This window comes from Zalophus californianus, chromosome 2 (assembly GCF_009762305.2).
Source record: "Zalophus californianus isolate mZalCal1 chromosome 2, mZalCal1.pri.v2, whole genome shotgun sequence".
Taxonomy (NCBI): Eukaryota; Metazoa; Chordata; class Mammalia; order Carnivora; family Otariidae; genus Zalophus; species Zalophus californianus.
In genome coordinates, this window is record NC_045596.1 from 185,364,640 (window position 1) to 185,387,275 (window position 22,636).

The window sequence follows — 22,636 nt, forward strand, 5'->3', positions numbered from 1 at the left end:
AGGGGTTTCTTCCCACCAAACAGTAATTCTGGAAGTAGCCGGTTGCTGGGATCTCTCCTGACCTTGCCTTCTCCGTCACTAGATGGGGGAGCAATCCTAAAGCACCATGTTCTCATGCAGTTGTGTGCAAAGGCAGGAAGCAGGCTGACAGTGTGAAAAATGAGTCTCCATGTCTCCTTCCCTCCTTGTAGGGAGGTCCTAGAGACCTCCTCTTAAATCTCGTTGCCTGGTGGAGGTCATGTCTACCTCTTGAATGGCCGTTTGGTCCACGTACCCTCAGATCAAAGTACCTGGAACAAATCAGGGTTCTGGCGGGAAAGAAGAGGAGGGTCAGGGATAAGACACCGTGAGGTGGCAATACACCGTATTTAGTTTAGAAGAACATACATGATAATTTTGGCCATCTGACCAAGAAAAAATACTGAGGTTCAAATATAATATGTAACTTGCCCTAGACCATATGACTAGATAGGAGTGGAGTGGAACAAGATTAAATTCAAGTCTCTCTCTAAATAGTTTAACTCTTAACATTAAGTATTAAGAGTTGATTATTTCCCCTTTTGACTGTTAAATAATTTAACGAAGTGGGTATGTTTGCTTCAGTTTTGTATGTGTACCTATTTATTATGTAAATTAAAAATATCTCCCTGAACTCTATTCAGTAAGGTATTAATTTTCATAAAGATATTGAAAGGCTTAACTAGAATTTACAATAGAAAGAGGAGTGGGACATCAGGAAGCAGTAGAATTGTTTATGAGGACGATGAGGAGCAATGGGACTTCTTTTGTATTTTAAAATACAAGGCTAGCCATCAGTGATATGGCAAGAAAATTATTACTATTAATAATGAATGGCAATACACCAGCAGTACTGCAATTCGCACAAATAGTGTTTTCTATTAGACTAATGATGTAGGCAACAAGACCTCATGTATTCTGGTTTTGCTGTTGTTGACTTCTACATTTTACTAGAAATGTGTTCCACAGGCATTATGATCACTCATGATAACTAAAAGACAGCAATGTCTACGTAAAGCGGAGGGTGACTCAGACCTTTTACAGTGGAATGTTTTTGAGGTAGGCTTGTTTTGCTTACGCTCATGTTAAAATGAGTTGGCTTTCCTTAGGCACCTTCCAGCTGGTCTAAATACAGCGGAGAATCCCTGAAGGAAGCCAGTATTAAACGGACCATCCTTTGTATAACTTCTCACATTGACTATTTGATTTTACAACTTTTAGGCGAGGGCAAGTAATTCTGTGCATCAAAATATTCTGTTCAAAATTGGCACTGTTTTTAATACCTGCAAGCATTTACCCAACAATTCTTGGTGCATTTTTTTTTAAATATTTGCTACATAAGAGGTCTCTCTGTTGAATGCGCACTTCTGCCGGAGACTACCATCATTAGAATTAATTAAACATCAAGAAAAAAAAACAGTGTGTATTCACAAAGAACCAGTGTCTTTTTCGACTTCCCTAAGGTTTCATGTTCAAAGCTAGGATTTGTGTAGAATTTCATTTAGAAACGCATCGATAATCACTGCTTTCCTACCTTCAAACTGAGGTTTGAAGGCTTCAGACTGCAGTATTTCATACACATATATTACAGCTGCCCTAGTACTCCTATCAGTTTTTTTATTCTCTCCTTACTTTTAATTAAAATGCATTAAAGGAAGAAAAAAGGAACAAATGGTTGTAGAAAGTAGCATTTAAATGGAAACAATTGCTCTAAATGTTGCTGTTTAGGAAATATATGGCATGGTGTGCAGCTTTGTAAGGCGTCAAAGAGTACACAGGAGGTAACATAAGTATTATTTACGGTGGTGTTGGTCGGAGTCAAAAGCACTGTTCCTGGGCTCTGACTTCCAGATGGAGCTTCTCAGACTGCGTCCTGGAGCATCTCCTGAATGTTTCACTTTTGGAAGTCCTTCGTGTTTTCCTAAAATTTAAAAATGCATGTCACTATGTTGGTTTTCTATTGCTGCTGTAAACCATCACCACAAATTCAGTAGTTGAAACAATATGAATTTGATATCTTACACGTCTAGAGGTCCAAAGTCTGAATTGGGTCTCTCTGAGCTCAAGTCAAGGTGTCAGCGGATTTCATTCCTTTCTGGAGGCTCCGGGAGGGGGAGAGAACGTTTCCTTGCTTTTTTCAGCTTCTAGGAACTGTCCTTATTCCTTGGCTCCTAGCTCCCTGCCACCTTCAAAGCCAGCAACGGCCAATCGTGTCTTTCTCATAGCCTATCGCTAACACTGACTGTCCTGCCTTCTTCCTCTGCAGTTACGGAACTTGGGGATTACAATGGACCCACCTGCACAATCCAGGGTATTCTATTTTAAGATCAGCAGATTAACAAATTTAATGTCATCTGCTACCTTAATTCCCATTACCATGTAATTGAACATATTCAAAGCTTGCAGGGCTTGGGACAGGGTCATATTTTGGAGGCCATTGTTCTGCCAACTACAAACACAAGCAGATAAACCTCACTGTGACACAGTTACAAATGTAAATGCTTAGTGATCAAATATTTTTACTCCTAGATGTAGGTGTACTCAAAGATCTATAAATGATGCATATTTGAGCATATATGTGACCACAGTATACAAAAGAATGTCACTTTTTATTAGAGATGTATAGTGATACTGATAAATATCCCTCAATAAAACAAGTCACATGTTCCATGCACAAAGGTAAATATAAGCTCTTCTGCCTCACTGCCCTAGTTTTTGCCTTATTCCAACTTTTTCTAAAGAGAAGTTGATCAGCAACGTCTGTTCCAAAAAGCACAGGCGTACTATCACATTTACACACACACATACACACACACACACAAACCCACTTACAGACACACATCCACATGCCTAATCAGGTTTCTGCATCAGTCCTGTCCGAGGGAGGGAAAGCTTTTTCATCCTGATTTCCAAGGGTTTATCTTTTAGTTGCTGTGGCTAAATCCACTCCCATGTTGTTTCCTGGGCTGAAGCCATTTTAATCCCAGTGATGCCTAATTCTGATAAGAAGGTTATGGTTATATCCGTGTTGAAAAGTGTGAGTACCCACCTTTCCCTGGAGGCAGACACCATGCAGCCTGGTTCAGCCCCAGTTGTAGGTTCTCACTCTGAGAATCTCGTGCTTCTGTCAGCTTCTGTGCCGTGGGATCTGATGGACTTTTCAGGACGTGAAAATTCGTTGCCTTTCTTTCTAAGAACTAGACTGATGCCTTCTTGCCCCTAAGCTCAGAAATTGGGTCTTTGTTCCCCACGAAGACAACTCTCTCACGCTAATACCTAGTTTGAACTATAAAATATCACCACGGAGGCACCCCATCACTTTTCCCAATCTTCCTTCTGCGGACAAGTGGTGAGAATTTTGACTTATAAGGAGCTTGGAAATGGCAGACTCATAGGAAAAGGGGGGCTTAGGGACCTGCTTTAATGCTGAATTTGGCTTAAAAAGCACATTTATTTTATTTCCGCTATTGGAATTGGCTTAGGAAAGAGGCTACAGCCAAAGAAACCTCCTTCCCTGGTACGGTCTCTGCCTGCCTACCCCATCATAAAGCCCAGGTGCCGGCCATTGCACTAAACTGCTTCTAGTCTCTTTTGATTCATGGGGAGCACCTTATCTTATCTCTTAGACTCCAGGGCATTCTAAAAATATCGAGAAGCTATTATTATTATGTTACTGAGATATAATTGACATATAACATATTTGTTTCAGCTGTACGACATAATGACTCAATCTTTGTATATATTGTGAAATGGTCATCACGGGTCCAGTTAACATCCGTATTCTTCATCTTATCCATATTGAGAATCTTGATTACACCAACAATAATAATAGTTTATCACATAAAGCTGGTTCTCTGTGTGCTCGGAAGCTATCCTAGCACTTGGCCTATGAGGTTTCCTTTACTCCTCACAAAACCCCATGAGATATGTACTGTTTTTACCTCTGTGTTACAGATGACTAAACTGAAATTTAGAGAGATTAAGTAATTCTTTTCAAATCATCCAGTTAACTTTGCCCAGAAAATGATAGATTCAGTGTTTGAGATGGGATCATCAGCTTCTAGAACCAAGTTCTAAATTGCTATGGAATACTGTCTTCTGTGCCATCTAAATGACAGTCCCCTGTAGCCAGCTCCCAGGAGTCAATAAGTGACAGTATCTGAATTATTCAAAGAAACACAATGTATACAAGAAGAAACTTTAAAAGTGTTCATCTAAAATCTGGGCAGGAGAGGGGCACCTGGGTGTCTCAGTCGGTTAAGCATCTGCCTTTGGCTCAGGTTATGATCTCGGGGTCCTCGGATCAAGCCCTGAGTCAGGCTCCCTGTTCAGTGAGGAGTCTGCTTCCCCTCTCCCTCTGCCCTTTCCCCATGTTTGTGCTTTTGCTCTCTGTCTCCAATAAATACATAATATCTTTAAAACAATAAAATAAAATCTGGCATGAGTACTAGCTTGTGATTTCATTTCTCTGGGCTTTTCTTTGGGGATGGGAGATTGAACCTCTTGATATTTGAAGTTTTCTTAAGTACTAATATTTTATAATGTAATAAATCTTTTTGATCAACAAATAGTGCTGAATTTATCCCTTTTATAAAGGTAGTATTTATTTTTCTGAGAGCATAAGGTTTTAAAAAAGACTCTCATGTGCCCCCAGGGTAGCCGTGATCATGAAGCGTTAAGCCTCTAGTCTTCCCCGTACTGGGTTGGAGGTCCTCTCCTTGTAGCTCTCACAGACCCTCAGTAGAGCTAAGCAGACCAAGGAAATCTGTATTTATGCATGTGTGTCTGGTGAGACGGATTCCTTCTTTGGCTCGTGGATGTCTGCTTTGGTATCTTACAACCACATCTCATATTTTGATTCTAGGAAGATCCTAGAATCTTCACTGCATGTTTAGTACACTGGTTTTAGAATGCAAAATCTCACAGACTCAAATTAAGGTCGAGCCAAGCTACTGAGAAGAAAATCACATTTATTACACAATGAGTTTTATTCTATTTGATAATGGAAAAGGAGTTACACTGGCAGAATTCACTCTGTCTTAACGTGTGGACGTTAAAATAGCTGAAGAATATTTAACTGCTTAGGCAGCTGACTTCGCTAAAAATTTTATTCTTCTGAGAATTTAAGTCACCGCCATAAATACTTACTAAGCACATGCCAGGCTACACGCTAAGCAAATGGGAGCCATGACGTACAAAAGAGAGAGAGATCCACACCGACCAGGCTTCGTGTCTGAGGACAGCACGGGGCACGGAAGCTGCCTCAGCTGAAGGCTTTGTCACAGGGATGCACGCGTGGGAAGGAAGCAAGCGCATGCTGTCTTTCCCAAGGTCCTGCTCGTCCCTCTACCTGTGTCTCCTTCAACTTCTACTGTATCTCATAGCGTACCTGTGTGTGTGTGTGTGTGTGTGTGTGTGTTTGTGTGTTTAAGATTTTATTTATTTATTTGACAGAGAGAGACAGAGGGAGAGGGAGCGAGCATAAGCAGGGAGAGCAGCAGGGAGAGGGAGAAGCAGACCCCACACTGAACAGGGAGCCCAATGCGGGACTCGATCCCAGGACCCCGGGATCATGGCCTGAGCTGAAGGCAGATGCTTAATGACTGAGCCACGAGGCACTGCTTTTTGCGTGTTTTTATCATCAGTCACCCATCACTAGAACATAAGCTCCGAGAAGGAAGGGACTCTATGTGTTGGTCACTGCTGCATCTTCACACCCTACAACGGCCCCTGGCACCTCGTAGATGCTCAGGGACCATATGTTGAATGAATGAACAGATGAACTCTGCGTCTTCAGCTACTCCTGGTTGCTCTCCTCTTCAGCTACTCCCGTGTCATACTTTGGTCAGTTCCCGCGGTCTAAGCCTTCATGGGTAAGTGCTCAGTAAAGGGAAGTTTAGTATTTTGTAACTTTAGTTCTCATGGATTTTATTTCTTCATCTGTAAAATGAGGTTAATAAAAGCTTTATTAGTTGTCTACTGCAGTGTAATACATGACCCCAAAATTTAGTGGCTTAAATCAACGAAAAATAAAACAATAAAAAAAATTACTATTTTGCATATATGTTATGGGTCAGGAACCTGGGAGTGGCTTAGCTGAGTACTAGTACCCTGGTCTAGTAGTCAAGGTCTCTCATGAGGTTGCAGTCAATAAATTGGTTAGAGCTGCATCATCTGGAGGCTTGACTGGGGTGGGAGGCGAGAGTTAGCGTAGATTGTTGACAGGAAGCCTCAGTTCCTCCACATGTGTTCCTCTTTATAGAACTGCCTGGGTGTCCTAATGGCATGTCAGCCAGCTTCTCTCCAAGAGTGATCCAAGAGAAGGCACGACAGAAGCCGTGTGCCTTGTTTGATCTAGCCTGGGAAGTCACACACCATCCTTTCTATATCCTACTAGTTACATGGATTGCATAAAGAAACAAATATCAGGGGATGAGGACCACCAGGGATCATCATCTTCTAGTTTGGCTAACAGAGATACTTGGTAGGAATGTTGTTGGTATTTAAATAAATCCTAAATGTAAAGTATTTGGCGTGGTGCCGAGCACACAGTAGCCAATTAGAATATAGCACTCCACTTAGTTTCTCATGTGTTGTCGAGCTGTCTTTCATAGTGCTAGAAGATTCTCTCTGTGTTATCTGTAAAAGTCTGCATTCATCTACAGAATTCACATTGATCTCCCATTCATTCATTCATTCAACAAGTCTGCTGTCCTCATATCCTGTGGCATTATCCTCATATCCACCGAAAATATAAATGCTTAGCACCAACCACATGGTGAAATAATGACCCCCAAATTAGCTGGCCCAGGGGTACCTGGGGTGTCCAAATGTGCTATTTCTCGGCACCTGTGCAATGAGTATTATCTTCTGGAATTCCAGAGAACCCCTGGGGTCTGTCAGTGGTAAGTAAGTTGACTGCCTTCTCCAACCCACTCTGACCACTGTGACCCTTTCAACATTACCTTCTATGCCTCCAGCATACAGAGAGCAGTCTGGCGTGCTCTCAGCTTGGACATAGGAGATAGAGGAGAAACAGTGTGTAGACCACGCAGGTCTGGACGTGACTAACGCAGAGCTGCGCAGAATGAAAGGGATAAAGAAGCCGATGGGCACAAATCCTTGACAGAGGACTGAAGACCAAGATGGGAACATAGAAAAAAAAAAAATCCTTCCAAAGCAAACTTCCATTGAACCTGATTATCAATTAGTAGAAAAGAAGGAATTTTGTAAACCTCATTCCTCTTGGTTCTTTTCATATTATAAGCTGTTTATGAGGCACTTCCTTATAAGCATTATTTTGCACATTTGAAGCAAATTGTAAGCTTCCCCTGAAGACGGCACCTGTTCAATTCTATATTGGCAGCAAGGGTGCGACAGGAGTAAAGGCCTCCCTCCAGGGAGTTAGCAGAAGATTAAACTTCAGCCAGAATGCTGGGGGAAGCTGGAATGCTGAGTCAATACCAAGTACCGGGTTTAATTTGATGTTTTCCACGCACGATCAAAATTGTGTTTTTTTCTAACTATAGAGCTATTGCCTCCTCTGCTTTCTTTCAGGGGTTCCCTGTGGAGCGTATGTTATGCTCTGATATTTGAAATTGATCGTGCAGGTTCTATTTCAAGGGTGATAATAAACCTGGTGCAAAAGCTGGGGTTAGCAAAGGTGACTATTAGCCTTTCTTCTAATATGGTCGATCTATTTCCCCTTGTGGCACAAACTGATTCCCAGTATGATCTGCTGATAACTTCACCTTAAGTATCACCTATGGATGAAGCATGCAGAAGTGAAAGAGAAATCCCTGTCTGAATTTTTGTAGGGAGAACTAAAAGAAGTCAGCACTCATTCTGTCCTGATTATTATTACAACTTTTGCCATTGAGGAATTTATAGGCAAATGAATATAGACCCCTTATTATTATATATCTATATATCTATTATCTGACATCTATAGAATATTGCATGCCTCATTTGCTTATGAAAGTAAAGATCAAGATGCTAAAAAACCTGAAGCAGTTTTAATATCTAAATGATTTTTGCCATTTATGATGAAAAGAACTTAAATTTTGGAATTAGATAAACCGGATTTACTGTCCTATCTTGGGCAAGTAACTTAATATTATCCTCAGTTTCTCCCTCTGCAAAGAGAACTAAGAATTCCTGCCCTTTTCTTCTGTGAATGTTAAATTAATTAACATCTCCAGCACCTAGAAGAATGTTAGGTAGGTGTTGAATAAAATACAAGTCTCCTTCTCTCTCTGAATGGTATGGAGTACCAACATACTTCTGGTTTTAAAAAATTCTTTTCACTTTTGGGTCAAAGCATCCCAAGTTTTATTCTCATTTGCTACAGTGGATTTCATTCAAATACTACATTGGCAAGACATCAGAGTGGTTACCCAGTGTCTGGCTGGGAAATAGATCTCTGAACTTCTTTTTTTTTTTTAAGTTTATACATTTTATTTTTTTTTTAGTTCTTTTTGTTCTTTTTTTATTATGTTATGTTAATCACCATACACGAACTTCTTATTGTCATTTAAACTGTAGATATAAATTGGATTACAACTGGTTAGGCATTAATAAAAATATATGCAACAGTTGTTCTTCATCTGGCAGTTTCTACTGGATGCCTTGTACCCAGCTGACAATCTCAAGTGGAAGTCCAACTAAATTTCATTTTGTAGCAAAAAAGTTTTGAACTCCAAAATGATTACCCAATTAGAAAAATTATAAGCCACCACACACAAGATTTGGGTATGAAAGAGATTGGATGCTTCTTATAAATTCTCTATTGCAAACAAAATCAACATTCATGTAATACAAGAATTATGTCTTGATAAGCATTATCCATTCTCAGTCATTGGATATATGGTTTTGTCTCCAAAATTAAGATTAAAGATGTATCAAACTGGGACCAGAGGGGAACATGAGCACTAGGTTAGCTTATCCCTAGAGTTACCTAAAGGGAACTTTGGTTGTCAGGGGTTGAAATTAAGTATGCATCTAGAAAGCTTAGAGCAACATCGCAGAAGGGGACATATGCTGTGCTGGGTACACCTTTTTGTCCAAGTAGAAAATCAAACCCCTTCTATCTTCCTATTATGCTCTTTTGGGGTTGGGAGGAGGAGAAGTGATTCATTTAAGAATTTTTAAAATAATGTTGAAAACAACTCAAAGCTCCAGGAAACTCAAGGATGTGGTAATAATGGTCCCTCCAGAAGGAAGCAGCAAAAGCTGAATCTTTCCCTGAAAAAAAAAAAAAAATGAGGTAAAAGCAGTTGTAAAAAGATTCCAGCTTCTGAACATTTAATTAGCTTAAAAACATGCAAGACAGACTCCCATGAGGTTTTTACTGAAAAATCTCTCTTGTGCTAAAGAAAATAAAACATATTCAGGGCTATGGCAGATATATGTTGTGTTTGGAAATATTCTGATGTGTTTAGTACAAATTCTTAAAATATCTTATCCAAAGCATTATATGCATCTCATCATGGTACGTATTTCAACCAAGCAGTAAAACAGAAGGTCTCCTTTCTTCATTATACAAAATGTAATTTTAACAATAAATGAATAAAAAAACTGCTAGTGGACATAACTCAGTATAATGTCTTTTTATACTAATCCTGGGTCATCAGTCTCCTGAATTTGGTGCGCTTCTGAGTTCTTAGAAGGGATTGGAAAACCATGACCTTCCTCATGGATCTGTCTGAGGACCCTGGCATACAGCTGGTGCGGGCTTGACTTCCCACCATATTCACTCGCTAAGCTGAGTCCGTAATAGTCCTTTCTCCATAGATCATCTGTCTTTCATAATCTGAAGCACTTTTTCTCCCTACATATAAAATTTTATGACTAAAAAATAACTTTAAAGTACAATGATAGTATGTTTGGTAAAGGTGGGGAGGGGGCTGCAGGCAGGTCTAGCAAAATGTTTATATAACCTAAAAAATGATGTTTTGTTAGAAACTGGTTTGACACCTTAAAAGTCTGGGTGTGTATAGGCAGATTTTAAGAACTCGTGGCTGGGACTGCTAGACAGAAGCCGATTTTGTTACCTTGGCCTTCGTTCCAGTCAGAATATAGTTAGGTTTTTTATTGCTTGAAAATATCACAGTTCTGGGATGCCTGGGTGGCTCAGTTGGTTAAGCGTCTGCCTTTGGCTCAGGTCATGGTCCCGGGGTCCTGGGATCAAGTCCCGCGTCAGGCTCCCTGCTCAGCGGGAAGCCGGCTTCTCCCTCTCCCACTCCCCCTGCTTGTGTTCCCTCTCTCGTTGTGTCTCTCTCTGTCAAATAAATAAATAAATAATCTTTAAAAAAGAAAGACAGAAAGAAAATGTCACAGTTCTCTGTACAAGTTAAGAGTGAAGACTCATCAATTTGGGATGAGCCAGACCTGACTCTGATTCTTGGTTCTGCCACTTACTCTGTGACCCCTGACACCTTCCTCTCTAAGCCCTTCACCCCTTACCTGGAAAATGAAGTCATAATAGCACCTGTTCCTCAAGTTTTGGGGATTAGGTTAGATTTGCTGTGTGTGCAGTGCAAAATACAGTGATTGGTACATATTAAGTTTGTAAAACTTTAGTTTTTCTACTGTTTATCTTCAGTAGATGTTGGTTTTATTCTTTTCCTTCCTGAAGAACTCTGAGCAGTATTCTTCTCGTCAAGACTTTCCTTTGTGCAAACGGCTGTTCCAGGTGCTTGTGGGAACCTGACATGTGAGGTCTATGGTCCCTAGAGCTTCCTCTCTAATGCGGGTAGATATGCACAAAATAACTTCAAAATGCAGTGTGGGTAATAACTGTTAGAGCAGAGACATGAAACTGTTAATTTTAGGACAGGAGGAAGGCCCAGGTGTGTTATTTGCAGGCCCAGTGCAAAACAAAACTGTTAAGCCCCTTGTTCAAATTTCAAGATGGCAACAGCCGAGCCTCCAAGCAGGTGCAGGCCGTTTCTGAGCACGGAGCCCCATGTGGCTGCAGAGGTCACCCACCCACGCAGCTGGTCCTAGGTGCATGGCCGTATTCATTGCATGCAGGGAAACTAGGGGAGGTTTCCCTTGGAAGATCTAGGAGCTGAACTATACCTTGAAGGATGGAAAGCACTTTGAAAGAATGGGTAGAACAGTCCAGACAAAAGAGAAAACTTGTGTCAAGGACCCGTAGAAATTTTGGTTTTGTTTTTAAGTGAGCCTGATTGGGACAAAGTGATCTGACAATCAGGGAGGGAAGGGAGATGGGGAGACCATAGGCCTAAATTTGAATTTTTGACTAAAAAGAAGCAATGCACAGGCTTTGAGGATAGAAACAAAATCAGATCCATTTAGGGACATGGCTCACCTGGCAGAAAGACAAAAAGCTGGACCTGAAAGAAGCATGAGCCACAGGAACTTTGCTGGTGAAAGTGATGTATTCCTTACAGGGATTCTATTTCTCTGCAGTCTGATGTGTGCTTTCCTTCCCCCCCCCCACCCCCCACACACGAAGCAATAGTTTGTTTCTGTTTTGAAGACATCTTCAATTATACAATGCAGGCCAAAGAAAAACATAGTGGAATTTTAACCAATTTGCTTATTTCCTCTGTAGACAGCATTTCAGGAACATCTCCATTCTAGTTACAGAAAGAGGGCTTGAAGACACCCAAATGTGCATTAAAAACCTATCACCTTTTCCTGGCCTTTCAAACACAATGGTGTTCCAGAAACACCATGTCGTTTTGTATTCCAGGCAATGCTTTTAAAGACAACATGGGTGAAACCCTTGCCCTGTTCATTGCCGTGCAAGTCTCTGCACGTTCTGTGTGTCTGTCTCTCGTCCTGACGAACTGTCTTCAACAGTGGGAAAGTAAAACCTTCTTCCTTCCTCTTCTGTTTTTCTTATAATAACTCAAGCTTGAATCAGAGGTACATGTTCAGCCTCCCAAAAGTGCTTCTGTTGTGGAAAAGAGTTCCTTTCGTTCCCTAATTTCTCATATCTTAAAGAAAGCGAAAACGTTCAGGATGACAAGGATGCAATCAGCTAACATCTAAAACGGCGAATGCTCCCAGGGAACTGTATTTCAGTATCTATACAAGACCGGGAATAGAATTTTATCCATCTTGCATATTCCAGCAAAATGGAAGAAAATAATGAATGTATTTTAATATCAATAGACAGCATTAAAACGAATTAAAAATATTAAGGAACACTCCTGAAGGTAAAAATTCAAATTTTTTTTTCTTTTGCTCCTCCAACTGAACTTTTACTATCTTTGTTAAACGAGGCAAATGACTTAAACATCTCCAAGCCTATGAGAAGAAAAGCTTGCTAAGATCCCTTTAAGATTTACCCCGTCGGCGTTAACCTTCTCTGGCTGGGTGAATCTCTTGCTCAGGTGCTTGCCTGGGTCGGAAAGACGGGAGGGTCCACATTCCTGCCCAAATATGAGCCCACGAAATTCCCATACCTTTAAGTGTGGCACTTACATTTCTACCTATCTTTCTCAATCGAGGCTAGTTACCCTTGTTATTCAGTCCAGGACCCTGTGCGGATTACAGGTGGTAATTAACATTCCTCTAACCGTGTGTAACCAGCGTAGGACTGAGTCAGAAGCTGCAGGCCAAGCTCAGTCAGATGGGGAGAGGGGCACATTCAGAGGCATCATGGAACATATGCATTTCTAGAGCTCCAAGAATGGGGCTTTTTACATTAGGGTTTCCTCTGTAGATCTATTTTATAATTCTAACCAGTTTTAATATTGTTTTCTCATTTTAGTTGCTTTGTAAAAAAAATGACCATTTCTTGCATTTTTTTATGTCTCTCTCTCTCTCTCTCTCTCTCTCTCTCTCTCTCTCACACACACACACACACATACACACACACACGCACGCAGAATGTCTCATATTTGCAGTGAAACGATTGTGCCATTCGGAATACACATGGTGGTATTAACTAAGCAGAGTGGCCCCTGGGAAATCTACCTAGAGTGTGGATTGTGAAAAGGAGCTACATCAAAACCTCATATTTTGCCAGATAGTGAAGTGAATAATGTAGCAGGGAATTTCAGATGGTCCAGGAAGCAAAGCCTCCTCTGGTGACCGCAGATGGGGTGGTTATGAGCCTTGAGAACACGCGTCAGTGTGAGACCTGTAGGCATCTCCTGCTTTTCTGGAGAAGGATCATGGGTTAAGAAATCAGTTTCCTTAGAGCCCTTTCCACCCAGTGACTTTTAGGAAGTACCTCCAAGAAGGTGCCAAAAGTAACTTTCAACTTCTGTCCGGGAGCTACAGGAAAGGAGCAAGAAGTTGCATTGTTAAAGGGCAAGAAGGCTGTAAACAGTTGTTTAGAAATGCTGATATCCATGATGTTAGGGATTCTTTTACTTTAGATATTCTGGTCGTTGTCAGATGGGAATTCAGTTATCGACTGATAATAATAGTAGAAGCACATTTCAGTAATGTGCCTCACGATCTACACTCACGAGAATTATTCCCCCCTTTTAATGTGTATTGAAAATAAATTTCAAAGAGGTTTAATGATTTCCCTGAAATCGCTTAAGAGAGGGGCCGAGCTGCTGGATCCCAGAGCTCAGCCTGTAAGAGGCTTGCTGCTTGCAATATAATACTTCACCTCTCGGGTAAGTGTGGTTCACCTGAGGGACAGGTCTTTCCACTTTCTTTAAACCCTCACTTCCTTCTTTCTGTATTCTTCTTAAAAAATAGTACATGTCTGTTCTACTGTGTTTTAATTAGAAATTAGGCACAGATCTGAACACAGTGAAGAGAAATGTCTCTCTTTGGAATTTCTCTTAAAGATAATAACACATTTGAATTTGCAATTATTTTTATTTTCTTTCATTTTGTCTCTTACTATTTCTACTAGGGCTATGTAGTATCCCCCGAGCCCCAAGAAAAATGGAAAGAAAGAAAGAAATGCAAGAATCGTTGTAATTCAAGAATTTGCTGCAGAAGGGATAAAATGGTTCAATCCAAAGAGTCACTGATGTTAGGGAACTAAGCAAAATGCACAAAGCATTAGTCATGAGTTTTAATTCCAACTCCATTACCAATTCAATATGACAATCATATTTTTACTAGAGCCATTGGATCCATTTGAATTAAAGAATCATCAACGTGTTTAAAGTTTTGTTTTGTGTTGTGTTGTTTCCTCACCTCATTGTGTACCTGTGCACTCCTATTTTTTTTTTTTTAATTTGAGTCTAGTCAACACACAATGTTACATTACCTTCAGGTGTACAACTTAGTGATTCGACAAGTTTGTACTCCTACTTTTTAAAAAGTTACTGTAAGTAAGCATTTTCTTTCTCCTTTAAAGTTTGCATTCATTTGAAAAGCATGACCTGCCTACACTACTTCTCTCCTTTTACTTTATCCATCTTGCTGTAGAGGGGCACGCTTCTCACAGTTTATATCTCTCTCTTACAATTTGCTTCCAAATGAGCAGCAGGACTGCAGCAAGTTCAGTGTATCTAACAGACCTCTCTGGTCATGCAGGGGTTGGCAGAGTCACAAGAGCCCGGGCCCCCTCTTTATTGGCATGTTGCAGCTAATAGATGCTCCTTGGATGTCTTGCTCCTTTCCCAATAGAGCACTTTATAATCCTTTCAATTTCATGAGCAGCTGGGGCTCATTCGGTCTTGGAGTGGAGAGAGCTCAGAGACATGCCCACGTTATGTCAGTGGCCCAAGTCCAAGGAGAAAGTCTCAGAAGAAACAGTTTTGGGTCAATCTCTTTCTTTTGTGGTCATTATGGCAATGTTAACAGCCAAGAGAGAAAAAGAACAACTGAATCTATCAATAAATTTCAAATATACAAAAGAGCTTCAGTGATATGAAAAGAACTCAGTCCGGGTTCTACTATTTATGAACCCTGTGACCAGGACCACATGCTAAAACCTCTCTGAGCCACAGATTTCTTTTGTATGAAATGGAAGTGACAAGAATTGCCCAGCAAGATTATGTAATAATTACATAACATAACACATGTAAAATCTGGGGGGACATCTGAAAATTTGGGGATTTTAGTGGAGTATCAGAATATTATTAGATTTTTTAAAAAGTGGCCCTTAAGAAAATTTTTTATTTTTTATTTTTTTATTATTATTTATATTTTATTTTTATGTGGTGCAGCTTTGACATCATCTGAACAGTTTCAAAATAATGCCATAAGAAGTCACATGTTGTATAAAAATAAAGTTAGTGGCGGGTTGTCTTTATGAATGGCACTTCTTTCTGTCTTAGGTAATTTCTTTTTTCTGTCGCCTAAATGATTGTCTTACTCTTTTAATAACATACATAGAGGCAAGGTTATTTATCTATTTATTTTTTGTCAGTCAGGTGTGTTTAACAGTCTTAGGTTTTTGATCCCTGTTCATACCAGAACATAAATATAGCCCTAGGAGTATGATAATCACATTGATATGTTTGCATAGCTCCCATTAGCGATCCGAAGCATAGAGAATACAGGTATTACAGGTTTCCCCGTGATCCACTCACTCACCCCTCGGGAACCTTGCTCAACACTGTGTGAGAGCCCGCTGCCCTGAGGCCAAGCGCTTAAGCCCCATAAAGCATTTTATTTTATTTATTAATTTTTTTTTTGAGAAGGGTAAAAGCCAGGTGTAGAACCGAGGCTCTTGGTAATCCACGCCCCTATTCCAAGACTGTAGTCAGTACTCAGGAGGCAGACAAAACACCATCTCTTGCTCCCTCTTAGCTCTGCAGGCACCAAAGGTAAGAACCTGCTAAGAACTGCCTTTCTATCACTAGAAGATGCTAGAGTGGGTCCAGGGAAGCCAGAGGTCAGAGGGATTAGACAGGGCACTGGAATGCTTCTCTCTGTTCCAGGAACTCTTCTGTATGTTTTGATCCAGCATTGGCTTTGTTTTGTTCTTCATGTTGACAGGATCTGAGGAGGGCGAATGAGGCAGAGTGCACTGGTGCAGACAAAAGGTTGATTTCACTGTCGTGGCCTGTTACTGATTGGTGTAGAAGAGCTATTGAAACCACCACCCTAATGTGCAAGCGAAAAAAACAAACAAAAGCCCAGCAAATAGGCTTGTATTGGTTGCTAAAGTGACATTTTCCACACACAGACATCTGAATAGAATTAATTAGTACTCTTCATTTTCACACACTTTAAATGCTCAAACTGAACTTTGTTTAACCCTTAGAAGTTCAGCTTATTTCCCAAGCACAACATTTGATCATTTGAATTCTATATACAGATAAGACCATCTGTTTTCCACTCCTGTGAAGAGTAAAATGAAGAAATGAGAGAGAGAGAGAGAGAGAGAGAGAGAGGAAAGAGAAGGAGGAAGGGGAAGAAAGGCATTTTTAGAACAAAATAAAATCCTTAATGGAGAGGAAACAAGAGGAAAAGCAGAGGCCGTAAAGAAGTCAGATTGTCATTTTTCAATCCACGTAAAACGCAATATTTGAAAGCTAAAATATATTATTATGGGATACCACAGTCAAAATCTTTGTGGAGCTCTGCTTATATCCCTGAAACTTTGATGTATAGAGAAAGGTAATGTAGAAAAAGGAAGGTGCTACCTAAAACCTATCTTCCTTAAAAAAACTTCACTCAGGGAAGTCTGCATGACAGCAAAGACAGAAACTTTGGGAGGCCAGGGGCTAAATGAGTTATTTCTTATTCTAGTCCAAATACGCGGCATCGTGCAGTCATCTAAAAGTATACATTGAAAATTCAGCGGCACAGAACGCCTATTTCCTCTTTAGAAGGAAGTATGCCCCTTATGTTTAGACACGCTGGCTGCAGGACTCGTTTACGATCCTGATTTGGAAAATCATGGGGAGACCGTCCCGTTACTCTGCCTCGGTCCGGCAGAAAAGCACAGGGTCAAGACTCTATCCTAAGAATAATAAGATTCTCCCAGCATCGCCAGGGCTAGAAACCGGAGAGACCACGTTCCTGGCTATATCCTATCCGGGAGGCGTGGCATTCTGACAGTTCTCCCAGTTTGGTCGATGCGTCTAGGATATCTGGGTAAGGGTTCACGTCGAATATCTGCCCTGTAAAGCACAGCTCCACACAGGGAGTGGGATTCGTCCAGGGATTTTAAACAATGGGTATATCTTCCTAAATGCCTGATTTACTACTGAAGAATGATTTGGCTTCTGGAAGTAATTTAGTTGGTAAATAGGGGATGATGATCAGGATAAAGATAGTCTATAATTTGGGGTTGGACTCCATGACCCAACATGGCAATTCCTCAGTGGTCTATAATTTTTGCTTCCAATCTTGAACTGGATAGAGTACAAGTGTAAGAAAACAAATGACTGCTTTTTCTTTCCAAGATTCTAAATACTTCATCTGGATTTGGGTACATTTTTGAATTTTCATCGTGTTGGGAAAGATAATATTATCTTAAATCATTTTTCCTTCCCCATGCCTACTCATCAGATTGGCACAAAGAATTTCCATATTTTTCATATCATTTTATAAATTTATCAAATGTATACCTGTATATACGCATGCACATGAATTATTTTGATTTAGCAGTCATTGTTGAAGTATAATATCTGAAGTTTAAAAACTTTATATTTGGGCAATATCATATTAAGTATGAAAAAGTCATATACCTTCAATGAACAGTGTTTCAGTTTTTGCTATAGAGAATATGGAAAAAGTCAAGTGAACCTTTGATAGGTACAATGGTATTTTGTTTATGAGCGCAAAAGGACTTCATAAAATCAACACAGGTTCAGAGGGCAAAAGGTCATGTTAATGCTATTCAAATTCTAACGTAACTTACTGAAAACTGGTTTATCATGATGCTAAGTACCCATACAACTGTACAGCAGCATATCTTAATAAAATGCTAAGTTGCAAAATAATAATAACCCGAGAAATTATGTATTATTTGAGGTTTGGAACCGAAATGAAATGTAAAATTCTTAAGAAGCACCTGCAAATTTTCAAAGATGCCACATAATCAAATTGTGAGATTAACTCTCTGAAAAGAAGTACTTCAAAGATTAAGGGCAAAGCTAAGGCGGGTATGTTCTTTTCTGAGAAAACAAAGGTAAAACCGGTATGTTTTAGATAGAAACTGACCTCTTGTTTTCATTACAGTATAAATGGTTTGTGGAAGGTAGTGACCATCATCCTCCTGCACCCCAAACACACACACACACACACACACACACACACACACACACACATACACACGCACTCAGGAAATGCATGGGGCTGTGAAGATTTTTCTTTTTCTTCTTCTTCTTCTTCTTCTTCTTCTTTTTTGTGAGAGAAAGAGAGCACAGCAGGGGAAGGGGCAGAGGAAGAGAGAGAATCTTAAGGAAGCTGCTCCCTCAGGCCAGAACCCAACTCTGGGGGCTCAATCTCATGACCCTGACATCATGACCTGAGCTGAAATCAAGAGACAGACACTTAACCCGCTGAGCCACCCAGGTGCCCCGCAGATTTTTCTTAATTGATGTGAAAAGGCTAAAACATCTAGAATCCACAGCCTCTCTCCATTTATGTATAAACCTTTACATTTTGTGATGTTGGCAGTTTTGTTGATCGAGTCATCAGCATAATGAAACAGTTGGTTTATTGAGCACTTAAGTAAAGGAGCCAACATTAACTGCACCAGGGAGGGGGTATATAGATTACAGATTCCCATTACTGTGTATGTTTGAGAAAAACAAGTTTTTATAAGTTACAGTTTTCATGGTAAATGTAGTACCAAATATAGTCATGAAAGTATTATTAGTATGGCATAGTATTATGGTATTAGAAGAAAACACAGAATTTCATCAAAGTAATGCTGTTTATTTCAAGAATTCTGTCTAACCAAGTTAACTTCTACAAGTCTTTAATGAAGGAAGCTCAGCATTTCCCCTTGATAATTATCCCTAAAGTCTAACAATATCTCTATCCAAGAGCTTTTGTTACATGTACCATAAGAGCTACTCCAATTTTTACCAATTTCTCCCAGAAGAGAAATCATTGATTCTCATTCTTCAAATGCCTTAAAAGGCTTTCAGGTAAATGTTTCTCTTTCGACAAGTGTGAGGATAGTCTGCAAACACGATCTGGTCTTCCACACAGGGACTCGGTTCAAATGGGTTACGTTTGTTAGTCTATCACAGTGGGCAAGGGAGAAGAATCCCATATAAATTGCTAACCATGATCAAATTAGTCACATGTAACATAAAAACAATTTGACAGATGAAAAATGGACTGTGAATCCGTCCACTTGCTTTGATTACATAATTGTATCAATATATATAGAACTATAACCAAGTATCTTCTTATTACTCCCCACTGGTAGGGGAGCATTTAAAGCTATCCAGGGTGGTTTCAAGGGCAATGAGATGTGATTCTGTCCAGAGTTCCCAGGGACACCTGAATGTTGTCAGAGCCCTGCCATCCCTTCTCTGATGAGACACCTAAGTGGCACAAATGAAAGCAGAGTTAAAATGCCATTCAATGATTAACTAGGCTAAACCACAAAACTCAGATGTTTGGTAAACTGAACTGAGCAGGTGGATTAAACTAGACCCAAATGAAATCTGTTCTGCCCCCAAGAATGATTCTTACCACCGGATGGCCGCAAGGAACTAAAGCAAGTACTGCTCACAGGTAAAGAAAAGAAGGTAACAAAGGTAGATACCTACTGGCTTTCTTGTCTAGCCAGCTTTACGGAGAAGGGAGCCAATGAGACACACTTGTTTAATAAGTAAATGTGGCCAATCAAGTGTTTCCTAACTCTGCACTCTGATCAGGTTAGTATTCCATCCACTTGTGGAAGAACAGAGAGAGCAGTGGAGAGAGGGACAGGAGTTTTACCTCATCCCTTGAAGAACTTATGGAGTGTTGGAGAATTCAGGTCTGGTCTCTGACCTAGCTGTAGGATACTCTGCAAAGGCAGACAGAAGGGCCAGCTCCCCTCCAGGAGACCCTGCCACAGCCCAGGGGTCATATGTCTTCTCTGCAACAACTAAAGGGGGCACCAGGAAATTCCAGACAAGGACTCCCAACCATCTGAGGAAGCTTCCCAACAAAGAAATACCAGGGCAATGACCTAGAGTTAGAATTCTTTGCTCTGTGTGCAGAAGTTATACTAAATAGAGCAAATTCAACATCACTTCCTAGTGCTATCCGCCAGATTGCTTTCTTTGAAAGGAGAGTTTCTTCTCTTTTTTTCAGGTTTTTTCCAGCGTTTCTAAGGTATAATCGACAAAATTACAGAATATTTAAAGTGTACACTTTGATAGCGTGATGTCTGTTTATGTTGTGAAAGGATCCCCTCCATCTAGGTCATTATCTTCTCCATCACTTCATATATTTATCTCTCTTTTTAATTTTTTTTTAGAGGGGAGAACACTTAAGTTCTATTCTCTTAGCAAATTTCAACTATATAATACGATGTTATCAACTATAGTTGCTTCTTCAAGTTTACTCTGTATCCTCAGCAAAATATCTGGCCCACAGAACAATCAGCAGGTGCTGAATGATGGTGTCATGTATGTGATCTTCATGAGGCCTCATTTCTACTTCCTTCTCCATCCTTCAGAACCTCGACTTCCTACCTCATCTCTTGTGTTTTCAAAATACTGAGTTGCTTGCAGTTATTGAGAAGTGCTCTGCTACATCCTTTGACAGTTTCTTCTGATCCTATATCTACCTGGCTAATCTTTTATGCTTCCCTTCCTTCTGAGCCTGGATGACTTATTATACCTTGACTCAGACATCCTTTCTCCAGGAAGCCCTCCTGAAAATCCAGGCTATGCTCAGTCTGCCTGCATTGAGCTCCCTTACACTTGGGGTTCCCTCTGTAGTAACACCTTCCATATTATATGGAAACAATCTGGTTCTGGCTGACTCCATAGCTCCCCAGTCACGCACCTTCCTTTCGGGGAAGACCCAGATCTTATGTCACATTGTACCCCATCTCCAGGTAAGGTGACTAACAGATAAATACTTCTTGGAATGAATCTTATCCTTCAAGTAACTGTGATTTCAAGGGTATTAAACCTAAAAAGTGACATGGTCAATTCTGTCCTTTTAAATAATCACTTAGCAGCTTGATGGAGACTGGACTGTAATAAGCAGAGCTTATTAAAGCCTAATAAGAAGATGAGACACTGCCATCAAACAAGCAAGAGATGCTGAGCCAGGGCAGTGACCAGTCTCTTTAAAAATCAGAAGGGGCTGGGGGAAATAGGGAGAGGCTGGTGAAATGGTACAAACTTTCAGTTATAAGATGAATAAGGTCTGAGGATCTAATATATAACATGACTACAACTGATACCATCGCGTTGTATAACTGAAATTTGCTAAGACAGTCGAACTTGAATATTCTCACCAAAACAAAAAGGGAGGGGATAAATTTGTGAAGTGATGGATGTGTTAAGTAACTCATGGTGGGGGGGAGGGGGGGTTCCCTTTCACAGTGTAGATCAGATCATCACATTGTCACTTTAAATATCTCATAATTTTAGTTGTCAATTATTTCTCAGTAAAGTTGGAAAAAAATCAATAAGACAGGTAGGCCAAGTTGAAATAATAGAAGTTGAACCGAAAAGAGAGAGAAATCTAAGATAGCAGAGTTTTCTGCTGTGGTGAACTGAGTGGACAGTACAACCATCTTATAAAAATCAGAATGATACATGATGAGGCTGTGAATGTGTAATTCAATATGCATAACCTTTGAGTTCTATCAACCTCCCCTATAAGTCAAAAATTGTTCTAGTTTGTTCGTTCCTATTCCTGCATTAGCTACTGTTAATTTCACTTACTTGTACATTCTGGAATACTTACCAATAGTATGAAATGAGAATTTAAGTACCTTTTATTTTTTCTACTGTAAGTCCACTAGTCTCTCATGTTCATTCTATATAATTTGGAAAACAACCAATATAGGAGAGAATAATTTTTTTACATTTTACTTTCCTAAAAGATAGGATGCTCTCTTAGTAATTGATTTTGCACATTTACTTCAATCATGAGTATTGATTTATAAATTTTATGAACCCTTCACTTGACATCTATATAATTCCACCTAATTTTCAATTGCTTTTGGGTCCATCATTTAGTTGAGCTTCATTCCAATAACTAGATAATGGGTATTCAGAAAATCAGAATAAAAAACAAATATAAAATTCAAAACATTATGCTAATGTAATTTTTTTTTCCTGTGCAGAAACTTGGATTTACACCAAAGGGAAAAATCTACTAAAACATTTAAAGTGGAAAAAAATCTTAAATATCAAAACAATTGAAATTCTGGTCCATACTAGACCTATTCTATTTATCATTAGAATCAAATTTTGAAAGGAATATTTTATGAAAATGAAATTTCAAAGTGTAATCCATGAAGGTTTTCTGAGTGTGCTGATATACTGAAATATAGTATAATGAATAAGAGCATAGGACTTAAAGTCAAAGATGCTTGCTCAAATATTTCCTTTTCAGCAAGTTTTTTAACTTTTCTGAGCTTCATTTTATCCATCCGTAGAATGAGAATAAAAGTTGAATTAGTTGACTTTATAGGATATAAGTTTTAGAAATGCAATTCAAATTAGTTTAAGTGCAAAAAAGGAACTTATTACCATGGTCTATTGAAAAGTGCTAAAGTTGGTAAGTGCTAACT